The following is a 13,772-nucleotide window of genomic DNA, read 5'->3' as shown; positions in this document are numbered from 1 at the left end:
TCTCTGCACATGTCACCCTTATGGATGGAAAACCTTAAAAATCTATGCAAATGCTTGATCTGCAATTGCTTTTTTTTGTTTTAAAGATTTTATTTATTTGAAAGAGAGAGTGAGTGAGCAGAAACGGGAGGGGCAGAGAGAGAGGGAGAAGTGGCTCCCCGCTGAGTGGGGGGGGCCTGATGTGGGGCCCAATTCCAGAACCCCGAGATCATGACCTGAGCCAGAGTCAGAAGCTTGACTGACTGAGCCACCCAGGCACCCCCTGCAATTGCATTTCTAGGAATTAAGCCCAAGGGAACAGACAAGGGCTCACAGATGCACCACAATGTGGGGGGCACTGTTACGTGGAACACTAAACCTGCCATCCATCTCAACGGTCTTTAGTGATGCCTTAACTGGGACGTCCATCCATTAGAATGGGGTAATTCCCCCCCAAATCCACCGTGTGGACTTTCCTTTATGCCAACATTTCTCCCTTTCCTTTTAACCTACTTACATGCCATAAAATTCTCTCATTTGTAAATGTTCATTTCAGCTACTTTTAGCAAATTTACCAAGCTGTGCATCTATCGCTACCATAAAACTTGGAATGTTCCCATCACTCCCAAAAGGGTTCCCTTATGCTGGTCTGCCCTCATTCCAAGCCCGATCCCTGCACCCACTCATCTACTCTCTGTCTCTACAGGCTCCCCTTTTCTAGACGTTTCATATGAACGGAATCATACCGTAGGTGACCGTGGATCATGCAAAGATACTTATAACTTAGAAATACATAATTATGAAAAAAAAAAAAAGAAATATATAATTATGTATAAATAGAATACTCAGGGGAAAAAATGAGCAAATCTCAAAAGCATTATGCTAAATCAAGGAAGCCAGACTAAAAAGACTCCATCGCTTCACTGATACACAAGTCTAGAAGAGGCAAAACCATCATGACGGAAAGCAGATCAGCAGTGAGCTGCCGGGCATAGCCCGGGCAACTAACCACTGAGAGGCACAAAGGAGACTCCGGGGTGATGAAGCATTCTATATTCTGATATGGTGGTTACGTGACTGTACACATTCGTCAGAACTGGGTTATACACTTAAAAGCCAGTGAATTTTTCTAAAAAAAAAAATAAAAAAAAAAATCAGTGAGCTTTACTGTATGTAGAATATATCTCAATAAAGCGGATGGGAATATTTATAACAGCATCTTTCTTGTAATTTTATATGCATAGATAGACATTTTTAAAGGTCTAGAACACTGGGATGCCTGGCTGGCTCAGTCAGGGGAGTATGTGACCTTTTTTTTTTTTTTTTTTTTTTTTTTAAGATTTTACTTATTTATTTGACAGAGAGATCACAAGTAGGCAGAGAGGCAGGCAGAGAGAGAGAGGAGGAAGCAGGCTCCCTGCTGAGCAGAGAGCCCGATGAGGGGCTCGTTCCCAGGACCCCGAGACCATGACCCGAGCCGAAGGCAGAGGCTTAACCTACTGAGCCACCCAGGCACCCCAGCATGTGACCTCTTGACCTTGGGGTTTGTGAGTTGGAGCCCCAGGCTGGGTGTAGGGAGGACTTAAAATAAAAAAAGTATAGAACACTATGTGCTAAAATATTAAACGATGGTTCTGTCTGGTCCCATACAGGTGAGTTTGAACATCAGTAAGAAAAATAACTATAAGGGAGGCCTGGGTAGCTCAGTCGGTTAAGTGTCTGTCTTCAGCTGAGGTCATGATCTCGGGGTCCCGGGATCGAGCCCTGCATCAGGCTCCCTGCTCAGCGGGGAGCCTCCTTCTCCTTCTGACCTTCCCTCCTCTTATGCTCTCTCTCTCATCCTCTCTTACTCAAATAAATAGAAAAAAAAACTTAAAAAAAAAAAAAAGAGAATGGAAAGAGAAGTCTGTTAAACCCACGAGGCATGGTAATTAACATAAATTTAAAAGGTCATCCAAGTAGGATGCTGGGCAACCCGGACCTTATTTTGAAAACTGGTAACAATGAGCGGAGGAGAAGCAAAACATTGATTCTGCCTTCCCGATACAAATCGTTCCTCAAGGTCACTAAATAATTGGCAGAGAAAAATCTTTATGTAAAATCTCAAGTCGTTAAACCTCCTCTCAGCATGAGGAGCCCCTCTGAAACAGTCTTCATCCTATGTCTCGATGTGTCCATGACCCAGGTGCTAACACACCAGGCTCTGTATTGGCCCGCTGGCTCCTCCCACCCGCCCCACGTCTCCTCCCCCATCCACTGCTGCTGTGCCCCCCAGGAACTGAGGCGCAGGCTGAGTTAGGATGGACAGCCACCGGGACATACTGTGTGGTTGCTCCCCTACTTTGGCGGAGAAGAATTCATGACTCCTTTGAATTCACCAACATAACGCCCACGCTTGGAACCCACATCCCGGGGAGATGGGGTAGCCCCCCGTCCGGTGAATTGGGGCAGACAACTCCGGACATGCAGACAAGGCAAAATACAGCCGCTTGTCTCTTTCAGGGGTGAAAATAACAGCAGTCCTGATCTAGTAGCTTATTTTTTTTAAATATTCATTTATTTGAGAGGGAGAGTGAGAGTGCACAAGCAGGGGGAAGGGCAGAAGGAGAGAGAGAGAATCTCAACCAGGTTCCAACTCCCTGCTGAGTGTGGAGCCCAACTCAGGGCTCCATAGACCCCAACCTGAGCTGAAATCAAGAGTTGGCCACTGAAACGACTGAGCCGCCCAGGTGCCCCTCTAATAGTGCATTTTTTAAAAAAAAGATTTTATTTATTTATTTGACAGATACAGAGATCACAAGTAGGCAGAGAGGCAGGCAGAGCTGGGGGGGAAGCAGGTTCCCCGCTGAGCAGAGAGCCCGATGAGGGGCTCGATCCCAAGACCTGGAGATCATGACCTGAGACAAAGGCAGAGGCTCAACCCACTGAGCCACCCAGGTGCCCCTAATAGTGCATTTTTAAGAAGGTGGAGAAATGAGCAAATTATTCCCTAACTCTGAATAATCACTTCATCACTCAAAGAAGTACAATAAGGAACTGCACATGACCTTGAGTTTAGCGATCACAATTCCTGCAGTTTTAAACTCTTCTGGGTTTCTTGTGGGACGTTATTCCAGGAGCATCCCTCCCGCAACCTCACTTTTAATTGTTGTGAAAGAACACTCCTTCTGCTTGGAAGAATTTCAATGAACAAATGTAGAAGGAACAATGAAACTAGATCATAGCAATTTTGGAAGCCCTAATGAAACAGTGGGCCCTGACAATGACCATTTAGCAATGACCATTGCTAAAACCATGAGCCAGTGGCTCAGTTATAAGTATCTTTGCGTGATCCACGGTCACCTACGGTATGATTCTGTTCATATGAAATGTCTAGAAAAGGGGAGCCTGTAGAGACAGAGTAGATGAGTGAGTGCAGGGATCGGGCTTGGAATGAGGGCAGACCAGCATAAGGGAACCCTTTTGGGAGTGATGGGAACATTCCTGGGGGTGGGGCTGTGCAATCACAGATGGCTGGGCCCACCCCAGAGCTCCCAAATCAGCAGGGCTGGGGTGAGCCCTAGGACGTGCATTTCTAAGAAGTTCCTGGGTAATGCTGAGGATATAGGTCTGGGATCTGCAATTCAGACCCGTGGAGTTAGAGGAGAAGTGGCTGGAGAGGTTTATCATGTGTACATCAGGAGGGTGTCACCTAAGTGTGGCCATTAACCTTAATATCACAATAAAGAGTTGATCAGACGCTGCATGGGGAGCCATGAAAAGTGCCACTAGCATCAAGGAAATATTCTTCCAGAAAGGAGAAGGGGAGGGGGTGGGGGGACCAAAGCTTCACCCTTGTTAGGTGAAGGTCCAACACCCAGGAAATGCAAGGCACAGGGAATCCATTAAACACGGGGACGGTGGGAGGGTGCAACGAAGTCCACAGGTGGGAAGGCATCAGACAAATGACTCCATTCCTTTAACAAAATGCAGAAAAAGGAGAGGATGGTATAAACTAGAAGGGGTTTTGAGACCCAGAGGAAAACTGAAGGATGAAGACAAAAGAAGAGGGGCCTCCGGTTTGATCAGTACCAAAGGGGAGTGGCAGGTGCCTGGGCAGGGGTGGGGGGTGGGGGTGGGGGTGGGGTGGGGGTGGCCGTCTATCTACTTGTGCACACATAGGAACATTTTCACAATGAAAAAGCCCAACAGGGAAAATAAAAGACAAATGGAGGGAGGGAGGGAGAGAGGGAGAGAAAGAACCCCTCCTCCCCCTAACACACACATACCAGGGCAAAACAGAAATAAGGGCAGATTTCGCATTTTTGAAAAGCCACGCCTTTCGTGGGAAGCTTTGCAAAGTCGAATGCAATTGTGAGAAAAAACGAAATTCCGACAACCCATCCCAAAAACGTAGGAGACGATCAAGAAAATCTGAACATCAGCTTAATATCCTTTATATTAGGGAATTTGTTAAACTTTTCAGAGCAACAATGGTACCATGATTTCCTCTATTTAGGGTACTTTCCTGGGGCGCCTGGCTGGCTCAGTAGGAGAAGCACATGACTCTTGATCTCGGGGGTCGTGAGTTCGAGCCACACGTAGGGTATAGACAGGACTTTAAGTGAATGAACTTCAAAAAAACTATTTAGAGGCCCTTCCTTTCTGAGACAGTGGGAAGTAGTTGTAGCTGCTTGACAAGCCTAGGATTGAGGGCTGGGATGCCTACAGATGGGTTACGCTGTTCTGTTTGACATTTTCCCTTAAAATGAAAAATAGTACTACATAAAATCTGTACAATTCTCATCTATGTGTAAGCAACGTCAGTATCCCACACCATCTCCCGTTTGGCCTGTATGTCCTCCCCAGGGCCAAGTTCTCTGAACACCTAAAGGGGGAGTTAACACTCACAGACCCCGTCCAGGGGCTGGGCTGAGTCGCTCACATGCAGGACCACCCGGGAACAACAGCACAGTCTTAGGACTGGCTGTTACACTCAGCTCCATCTTACAGATATGGAAACAGAGGCTCAGAGAGGTGAAGCGATCTGCCTGAGGTCACACAGCAGAGCCAGGTCCTGAGCCTACATCTGATTCCAGAGCCTGTGCCCCTCTGCCTCCCAACAAGAGCCGGACGGGCTTGTCTGGAGCTCAACGGAGAATGGGCAGTAAAAGATCCGACCCTTGAAAGGACCTGACACAGTTCCTGGCACATTATCAACATTCAAAACGGGACCCCAGTGAGATGGAGGGAACTTCGTCGGCTCTACACCGCAGTAAGAAAAAAATCTCACGCACACATTTGAATGAAGAAGGGAGACACAGGGGCGCCTGGGTGGCTCAGTGGGTTAAAGCCTCTGCCTTCGGCTCAGGTCATGATCCCAGGGTCCTGGGATCAAGCCCCGCATCGGGCTCTCTGATGTCTTGTCTCAGATGTCTTGGCTGGAAGAGCAGGACCTTCTTAATCTGTGTTCCGGGGACAGGGACGTGATCATTTTGTGACCATTCATTCCGCTACGTACCCACAGTATGAGTACTTTTCTGATACAAAGTACACACTTCCATGAAAAATTGTGGTTTCTTTTTTTTTTTTATCTTCGCGAGGAAATACACATAAAATTGGCCACCTTCACCTATCAAGGGCACAGTTCAAGTGACAACTAAATGGGCTCTTTCCGATGGCGATGTAGGTCAACCGCCTTACAAGCCAGAAAAACAGCAAATATAATACAACAGAAAAACGGAAGGACGTAGGAATCCCCATCACCAGGAACCCTGTCTCGTCCAGGACTCAGAAACCCAAACAAGATCAAGTGCAGAGAGTCTGTCTCTAGCCAAAAAAGGAGAGAGAGAAGCGGGCTTGCTTCTCACGGCTTTGATGCTTCCGGCAGTTACGAAGTGTGACATCTGCTTTGGTCAAAGCAAAGAGGAGCCTGGCTTCACCCTGGAATGGCATTTCCCAGAGTGTGTTCCTTGGAACCCTAATCCCTTGAAATAGTAGAGGTGGGGGTTGGGTGGGATTCAGGGAAGTTGAGTTACTCTTCAAAAATAAAAAAATTAAAAAATTTAAAAAAAAAGATTCAAAGCCACTTGAAAAATGCTACTCCCCAACCCCCTCATCCCACTCCCCCAAGCTCCCACCCACCCCCCAACCTCTATCAAGGAGAGACAGACCACGTATCAGGACATCCAAGATGTTAACAGGTCCTGACTCCTAAAAACGATGTTATGCCTTTGGACCCAGGGCTCCCTAAAACATTTGGTCACAGACCTCTTTTCCCACCAAACACAGATGAAACCCTACAGATTTGCCCTTGAGAAAATTCAGTGAGCCTAACAAATTGATAATACTATTAGTACTCACAGCTGCTAAATCTTTACTGGGTACCTGATATCATCTCATTTCTCTGGCTTGCAGACAAGGAAATGGGCACAGAGAGGTTGTTACTTGCCCATCGTGGCACAGCCAGCTACAGTGGACCCTGAATAAAGGTGTATTTCCAAGATGATCTTTTCTGCTCTGTTCACCTTCTTTGAAGCAGGCAGAGCACTTGAGGGCTCTGGGAAATACAGGCGTGCCTGAGAAAGGTCCCCGATTGGTGTCGAAGGCTCCGGGTAAGTCGGCTTCATCGTTAAAAGGATATGCCCCTGCATGTACCCGGAGCCTTGAGCCTTCAAAATTTGGGATCCTGGCTCCTCAACACAAAATCTCAGGTCAGGCATTAGGGGAGGAGACACAGGGAGGAATAAAAAGCAGCTGGCAGGGTGCCTGGGTGGCTCAGTGGGTTAAGCCTCTGCCTTCGGCTCAGGTCATGATCTCAGGGTCCTGGGATTGAGCCCCGCATTGGGCTCTCTGCTCAGCAGGGAGCCTGTTTCCCTTCCTCTCCCTCCCTCCCTCTCTCTCTCTCTCTCTCACTCTGCCTGCCTCTCTGCCTACTTGTGATCTCTATCTGATAAATAAAATCTTTAAGAAAAAAAAAAAGAGTAAACACAGGGGCTCTCCTCGGAAGACAAGGAAAGCTGAGGACAGTCGCTACTTCGTCCACACCAGCTTGGAAGGCCAAGTGCAGAAGGTCACACAGGTGGAATGAAGACATGAGTCAGACAAGAGACAGACTCACAGAGAGCTAAGCCTCCAGGAGATTCCTTGTCCCCCACCTCTGAGCCCTCCCCCTCCATCGTCCCCTCCTCCCACGCCCTGCATCGGCTTCAGGGTCTGAAAGGTCACCTAGGGTAGTGCTGCAGAGGACTGATGGATACTCAGTACGGTTCATTCGTCAAGGGCTGCTCTCAAACCTTTTGATAAGAACAAAGGACTCTCGTGCTCGGTGTCAGCAACATCCCAGCACAGCTGAGTGTGTCCAGCGTGGACACAGCCCCAACTTCCTTGCCAACCCCACACGGTTTCCTTCTCTGAGCTCCAACAAACAAGCTGTCAGCTAGCCTCTGCGACACCACAAGGTTACAAGTCCCAGTTCTGCTATGCATTTGCTGGGTGACTCTGGGCAAGTCCCCCTGCCTCTCTGAGCCTTGCCTTTTCCATGTGGGGGAACGGGGAAGCGGAGGCTGGCCTGATACTCACATCTTATGAAATCCGTGGATACCAAAGGGTTGAAATTGGACCCATTAAGACCGTCCAGGGGCTCTCGTGTGTTTTCGCGCCGGCTTTATTTTCCCCAGGGGAATGCAGAGGTAAAAGATCTTGCCCTTTGTTCCGCACCAATGAAAAAATGAGTAAAATACCCCAGGGCCCAAATCGTATAGGATTTGCACATCACCACGCCTGCTTGACAGCTTCCCTGAAGATTTCATTGCCCAGCCGCCGGCCTGGGAGCTGGGACCAGAGACACAAACCTAAATGTCCCCGGGGTAAGGGGGTCAATGTAGAGTGACCCAGGCTCCAGCTGGTGGGTCAGGGACCTCCCACTCTGCCTAGAGATGGCCACAGCTCCTTCACTCCAGATGGGGTCACCCGGTGAGAATGTGGGTCCTGCATGGCCAGATGGCCCACAGACCCACAAGTCTGAGTTTAGGTATGAGAGCGCCACCCCCTCAAGTTAAAATGCTGCCCCTTTTACACAGACAAAACTGAATGTCCTCTGAGCCCGATCTAGGACCTCTGGATCAGAGAAACGAGGTCAAGGCCTAGCCCAGGTGTGGGAGGAGCTCGAAAGTAGGAGCAGAAGGAAGTAGAAGTGGGACGAGGCTCCCTCAACACACCAATGCTCCCAGTCCCAAGCTGTCCCCACAAGGCCACTGGACTCTACCTCTGTTACTAATAATAGCCAGCATCATTACTGGGCCCCTTCTGTTCATGGGGTATGGGGTTGGGCCATCCATTATTATTATTATTATTAATTTTTTAATAAGTTTTTAAAAAAATTTTATTTATTTGACACAGAGAGAGAGAGAGAGACAGAGACCAGCAGAAGGAGCAGGAGAGGGAAAAGCAGACTCCCCACTGAGCAGGGAGCCCTACACGGGGCTCGATCCCCCCAAAGGCAGCCGCTAGACCAACTGAGCCACCCAGGCGCCCTGGGGTGGGGCTGTTTATTAAATACACCAGCTCACTATGTGTCCTAAGTGTTCGGCAAGGTGAGCATCATTTATTATTTCTTTAATATTACAGAGATCCTGGACAGTAAACTACATTAAAGGTCTTCACTGGTAAAAGCTGGAGCCAGGTTTTAAATCCGGATCTGCGTTATACCCAATCGACCCTTAGCAGAAAAGCTCTTCCTTGCTCATGGCCTGGCCTGCACAGCCTGGCCCCCACGCCACGCCCCCCCCATCAGAACACCCCCCCACCTCCCGAGGGTCCCAAGGAAACCCCCCCTCACCGTAGCAGAAAAAAGATGGGCAGTGAAACTATCAGCTGTGTTGCTTTCGACATCTAACTCATTTAGATACTGTATTTAAAGTAACTCTGGAAGGAAGTGTTTTAGTTCAGAGAGCAAACTCATTTTTCTCCCCTAGCGAGAGAACTGGGTTAGCAGGAGACATCGTAGCTCCTATGGAGAACAGTTTTGGGATAGAGAGAACCGGTCATTTCTAGCCCTAACAGCCCCATTGTACGTTGTAGCTTACAATCCTGGCATAACGCAGCTTACAATAAATGGACAGTCTCAAACGGGACAGACATTTCTCGATATCTATCTATTTAAAATGTGCCTGCCCGGGGCGCTTGGATGACTTGGTCACTGAAGCATCCGGCTCTTGATTTCGGCTTTAGGTCATGATCTCAGGGTCGTGAGATCGAGCCCTGTGTTGGGCTCAGTGCTGGGCATAGAGCCTACTTAAGATTCTCTCTTCCTTTCCATCATCCCCTCCCCTGCTCTCTCCTTCTCTCCCGCTGCCCCTCTCCCACCACACTCACTCTCTCTCTCTCAAAAAAAAAAAATAAAAATAAAAATAAAAATAAATGTGCATACCCTTTGACTTAGCCATTGAATTGCTGGGAATTTATCTGATAAACTCATGTAATTAGACAAAAATAGATACAAGGATGGTCCCTGAAGCAGTCTCCAGAGAAGTGATGGCAAGCAGCTGGTATGTTTCCATAAGGGGTTGTTTCCGTAAGAAGCTAGACTTTCAAACAATAGAGTATTACGCAGCTGATTTTTTAAAATGCCAAAACATGCTAATATAGAAAGATGCAGGAGATCTAGGATTAACTGGGAAAAAAAAAAAAAAAGGCCTAACTTCCAGAAAGCCAATATTTGTGTAACAAAAGGAAATTTGAGGTAGAAAGGTTTTCCAAAGATCTATGAGAATACACTAACCTTGATCACTTCCGGGGACTAGGAGGAAGGGGACCGGGGGGAAGCGCGTTCTACCTGGAGACTGGGGAGGGGCAATCGTGACCCCAGGGGTCTCAAAGGGTGGCCCTTTTCAGGTTCTGTATCATCTACTGCACACTTCGCTGCTCCAGCGTAAGGAAGGAATGGGAAGTGGCGAGTTCAAGGCTGCATGAGCGGGCAAGGGGTGAGTCCTGCCGCCCTTTCTTGGGGACTTTTGATGAGGGCTTTTCCTTCCAAGTTGCTTATTAACTGATTCAAGTCCAAGGTATGGGACTCCCCACGGCAAGAACAATGGGCACTCTTAAAAAATCTTACAAAATTTCCTTCAAATCCCTGCGTGGCCTTCTTCAGACTCAGCCTTTCCTCTGATGTGTGGCCATGGTTAGACTTTTTACAGGTCAGGGGTGGAGGGCAGAGACCCCAGGGAGCAAAAGAGCCCCTATAAAAGTCAGACGGGTTTCGGTTCATAGGGGAGTGCCTCAAGGATGCCATCGCGACCCTACACAAATCACAAATGGGCCAAGAGCACTGGAATGTGCGATGCTCTTGGCACAGCTGAGAAGTGTGGCCATATGGAAGCAGAAGATTCTAGCAACCACCTTTGGGGCAAATAGGATTTATGAAGACGTGATCCAAAAGGAAAATCAGGGACAAGTTTCTCCTTTACAGAAAGGCCACAGCAGAGACGGGCATTCTGGCTCCGCCAAGTACCAGCTCTCCCACATTAAGCAAAATCCTTAAGGTCTCTGGTCAGGTGCATTGTAAGTAATTGTCCACTGAAGCTGACCAGGGGCCAGGCACTATGTTAAAGCCTTTATTGGCATCATCCCACTTAGTCCTCCCAACAGGGTAATTCCTTGGACTCTAGAGTTAGAAAGGCCTAGATCTGCAGAATCCATTCCTCCTCATCAGTCAGGCAAGCTATCTTGAGCAAGTTATTCAGAGCACGAAAGTAAAAAGGGGCCAGTAATAATATCTCCTCCAAAGGGTTGCTGTAAAGCCAGCAAGATGATGCCAGCGAAGAGCTTAGCATGTCGGCTGGCAAAAGTGCTCATTAGCTCTTCCCCACCCCATTTTTCAGGTGGGAAAACTGAGGTTTGCCAAGTCCAACACAGGTGATTTCTAAATTTGCTCGTGACATTCTAGGATTCCAGGGGATTTATCAGAAAAATCTGATGCCTATCTGATTTCAGAATTACATGGTTGTGCCTACAACAGAAAATCTACCTGTTTGGATCCAATGTTCTGCAGAAAGAAGAGACACCTCCCCCCCCCCCACCCCCCGGAAAAAATGAAACTTTCAGGAAAGGCCATGTGAACACACAGCAAGGCGGCACCCTTCTTCAAACCAAGAATGGAATCGGCCAGCACCTTGACATTGGACATCTCAGCCTCCAGACCTGGTCCTCTTCCCTTCCTTAAGATGACAGGTCCTCATCTGGCTAAGTGATTTAGTCAATGACGAGAGCCAAATGCCGAGAAGGGGACTCAGGTCATCGGCAATGGATGAACGGGCAGGATTCTGATGAGCTGGTTTGGCCAAACCTTCCAGGAGCCAGAGCTCTGGGAAGAGGGAAGGGCAGAGGACACAGGGCCAGAGGTAGATGGGGAGAAGGGGACAGCGGGGGACCTGCGTGTGAATGAAGGGTCCTGACTGTGGAGTGTTAGAGAAATTCATCAACGCACTGGAAAGGACTCCTCGTAGACTTTGTGAAGCCTTGGAGTTATTAACCCCCTGTGCAATAGGATCTCACAAAGGTAATTAATTTTTTACAGAACCAGAAATTCTGTTTTCTATTCCCACCTTGGAAAGCAGTAGCTTAAGAAACGTGAGTGGTCAAAAAAAAAAAAATTCCTTAAATAAATAAAACCTGTGAATAAGAGAGGAGCAGGCAAAAGTCTCCCCCCTTCTCTCCCCAAGGCCTCCTTCTCTAGGCTCCCCTACTTGTTCCCAAATGGGAAGGACAAGGGCCAAGAAATCCCCCGAGTCTCGAGTCTCGACCAACAAAGCTGCCATAGAACACTAATTTGCAAGCGAGCTGGGGATGGCCTCGTGGAAAACGCTACCATACATGGGCATGTTTGCCTCAATCTCGGCCCCCGGACAGAAAAGTAATGATAACAAACCCATAACAAATACCTTGTACGGAATAACACGTCTATTTCAGATGCGAAAATAAAAAAACATGGTGTGTACCAGGCGAGCCCTAGAAGCTTCTTGTGGGAAGCCCAGCTGGTTAATGGGTTGGACCCTCAGGATGGCAGCCCGGAGGGCCCACCACCCCTACCCCCCGGGGGGGGGTGGACAAACAATACATTTTATTTTAAATTCATAAAAGTTCTATTTGTTGTTTTCTTCAAAGAGAAGGTAATAAAACCTTGCCCTCCTCGAAGCAGCTGGTGGCCCCAGAAACCTAACTCTAAAAAGAGTTTTTGTAAAGACAAAAGATGGTGGGTTCAAGGCTATGGCTTTGGCATCAGACATACCCAGGAACGGGCTCCACCGTTTACAAGCTGTGTGACGCTGGACAAGTTACTGAACCTCTCTGAGCCCTAGCTGCCTTTTTACTAAATGGGCATCATGAGCCTCCTTTAAAAGATTGTTGCGATTCAAGGAGCTAAATTACATCAAACATGGCTACAGTGCCTGGTACATACGTATCCCACCAGGCTAGGTGGCTATCTCCCTGGAAACGCTTGGAAGAAAGACTTCCTTCCACAGAGATTCAACATCCTCTGTCACACACTGCCACCCATCCAATGCCTTTCAGTCCAGCATCTTTAAGAAAACAAAACCCATCCAGAAAGACCAAAGAAAACACAACTATGCACGTCGGCTGACTCACAGTCTGCCCACTTTCCCTTTGCCAAACCCTGGCCACTTTGCAATTTTATCGATCGGTTCTTAATACTGGAACTAAACACTGTCTTGGGTTTCTAAATACTTTCTCTGACTTCTTGATCAGCGTGGCTTTGAATGGTGCCTTTCCTCAAGCAGCAAAATCCCCACCAGCTCTCTGCGCAGGGAGGAAACTGCAACAGGTGCGCCCACTTTGTGGGACGTTAAGAGCAACATTTGTATCAGCTGCTCTGCAGACAATCCCAGAACCTTCTTACCTAATCCACCTGCGGGTCATGGATGCAAATTGAGGCTCTGGCATCTGTCTGGGTATTTGAAGCCCCTGGGATTAGCCTGGATAAATTTTTTTTTTTTTTTTTTTTTTTTTACTTTGGAGTGAGGGGGTCTGGAAGAAAACTGAGCTGTAAGAAATACAATGGATCATAACCAGCCCTACCTCTCCGGGGATATCAACAAGCACATACTTTAAATGGTGAAAAACACTCCTCTTTCTGCAGAGCATCTGCCCATGTGTTTTTTACTCATTTAACACATTCTCAACAGAATTAGCCTTGCTTCCGAATACACCTGGAGCATTACTTTGCCTGCCCCTGTGCCTGGAAGTGACTTGTCAGTGAAGTTCAGGTGCGCTTTATCTGTGCCTAAAATCAAAGTTAGAAGCTTAGGAAGTTGGTCCTCTGAGACTGTAAGGGGTCACATCTCCCAGATTTGCCTTACAAGAACAGTATAGGATGCCTCTTTTTTTTTTTTTTTTTAAGTTTTTTTGCTTTTGTTTTTGTTTTTGTTTCTGGAGATTCAAGTGTGACTGGAGGTGGGCCTGGGCATTCGTCTTTAGAAAGGACCCCCAAGGAAGTATTTATCATTGGCAACCTTGGGAGATGCTGGTTTGAGGAAAACCTAGGCTGACTGGGGCAGAGAAATGAAAATTGGGAATCCCTACTTCCTCCCCATAGTCCTTGAGAGGACGACAACCAAAACACCTCGTGGCTCCCCAGCCCTTGTAGGATGCCCCGTGGGACCCTCAAACCCCCTACCCCATTGACCCACTCCCACCCCAGGACGACCCTACTTACAGATCTCCCAACTGGGGGGACAGCGGAGAAGAAACTGGGTGGAGAGCTCAGATCTGGCACACCTCCCAGGCAGGGGAGTCCA

General features: G+C 47.9%; 1 protein-coding gene across 1 annotated transcript in view; it reads right to left on the bottom strand.

The window, feature by feature from the left end:
* MYH11 (myosin heavy chain 11) overlaps nucleotides 1–13,772 on the bottom strand; it is a 107,173-nt gene extending 93,401 nt beyond the window's left edge. The window contains exon 1 of the mRNA XM_080830354.1: nucleotides 13,691–13,772. The gene's annotated coding sequence lies outside the window, so the exon portion shown is untranslated. The remainder of the gene's footprint in view (nucleotides 1–13,690) is intronic.

The sequence above is a fragment of the Martes martes genome, assembly GCF_963455335.1.
Source record: "Martes martes genome assembly, chromosome: 18".
Classification (NCBI taxonomy): domain Eukaryota; kingdom Metazoa; phylum Chordata; class Mammalia; order Carnivora; family Mustelidae; genus Martes; species Martes martes.
The sequence above is the reverse complement of the archived record's forward strand: the minus strand, read 5'-3'. Positions and strand labels throughout refer to the sequence as shown.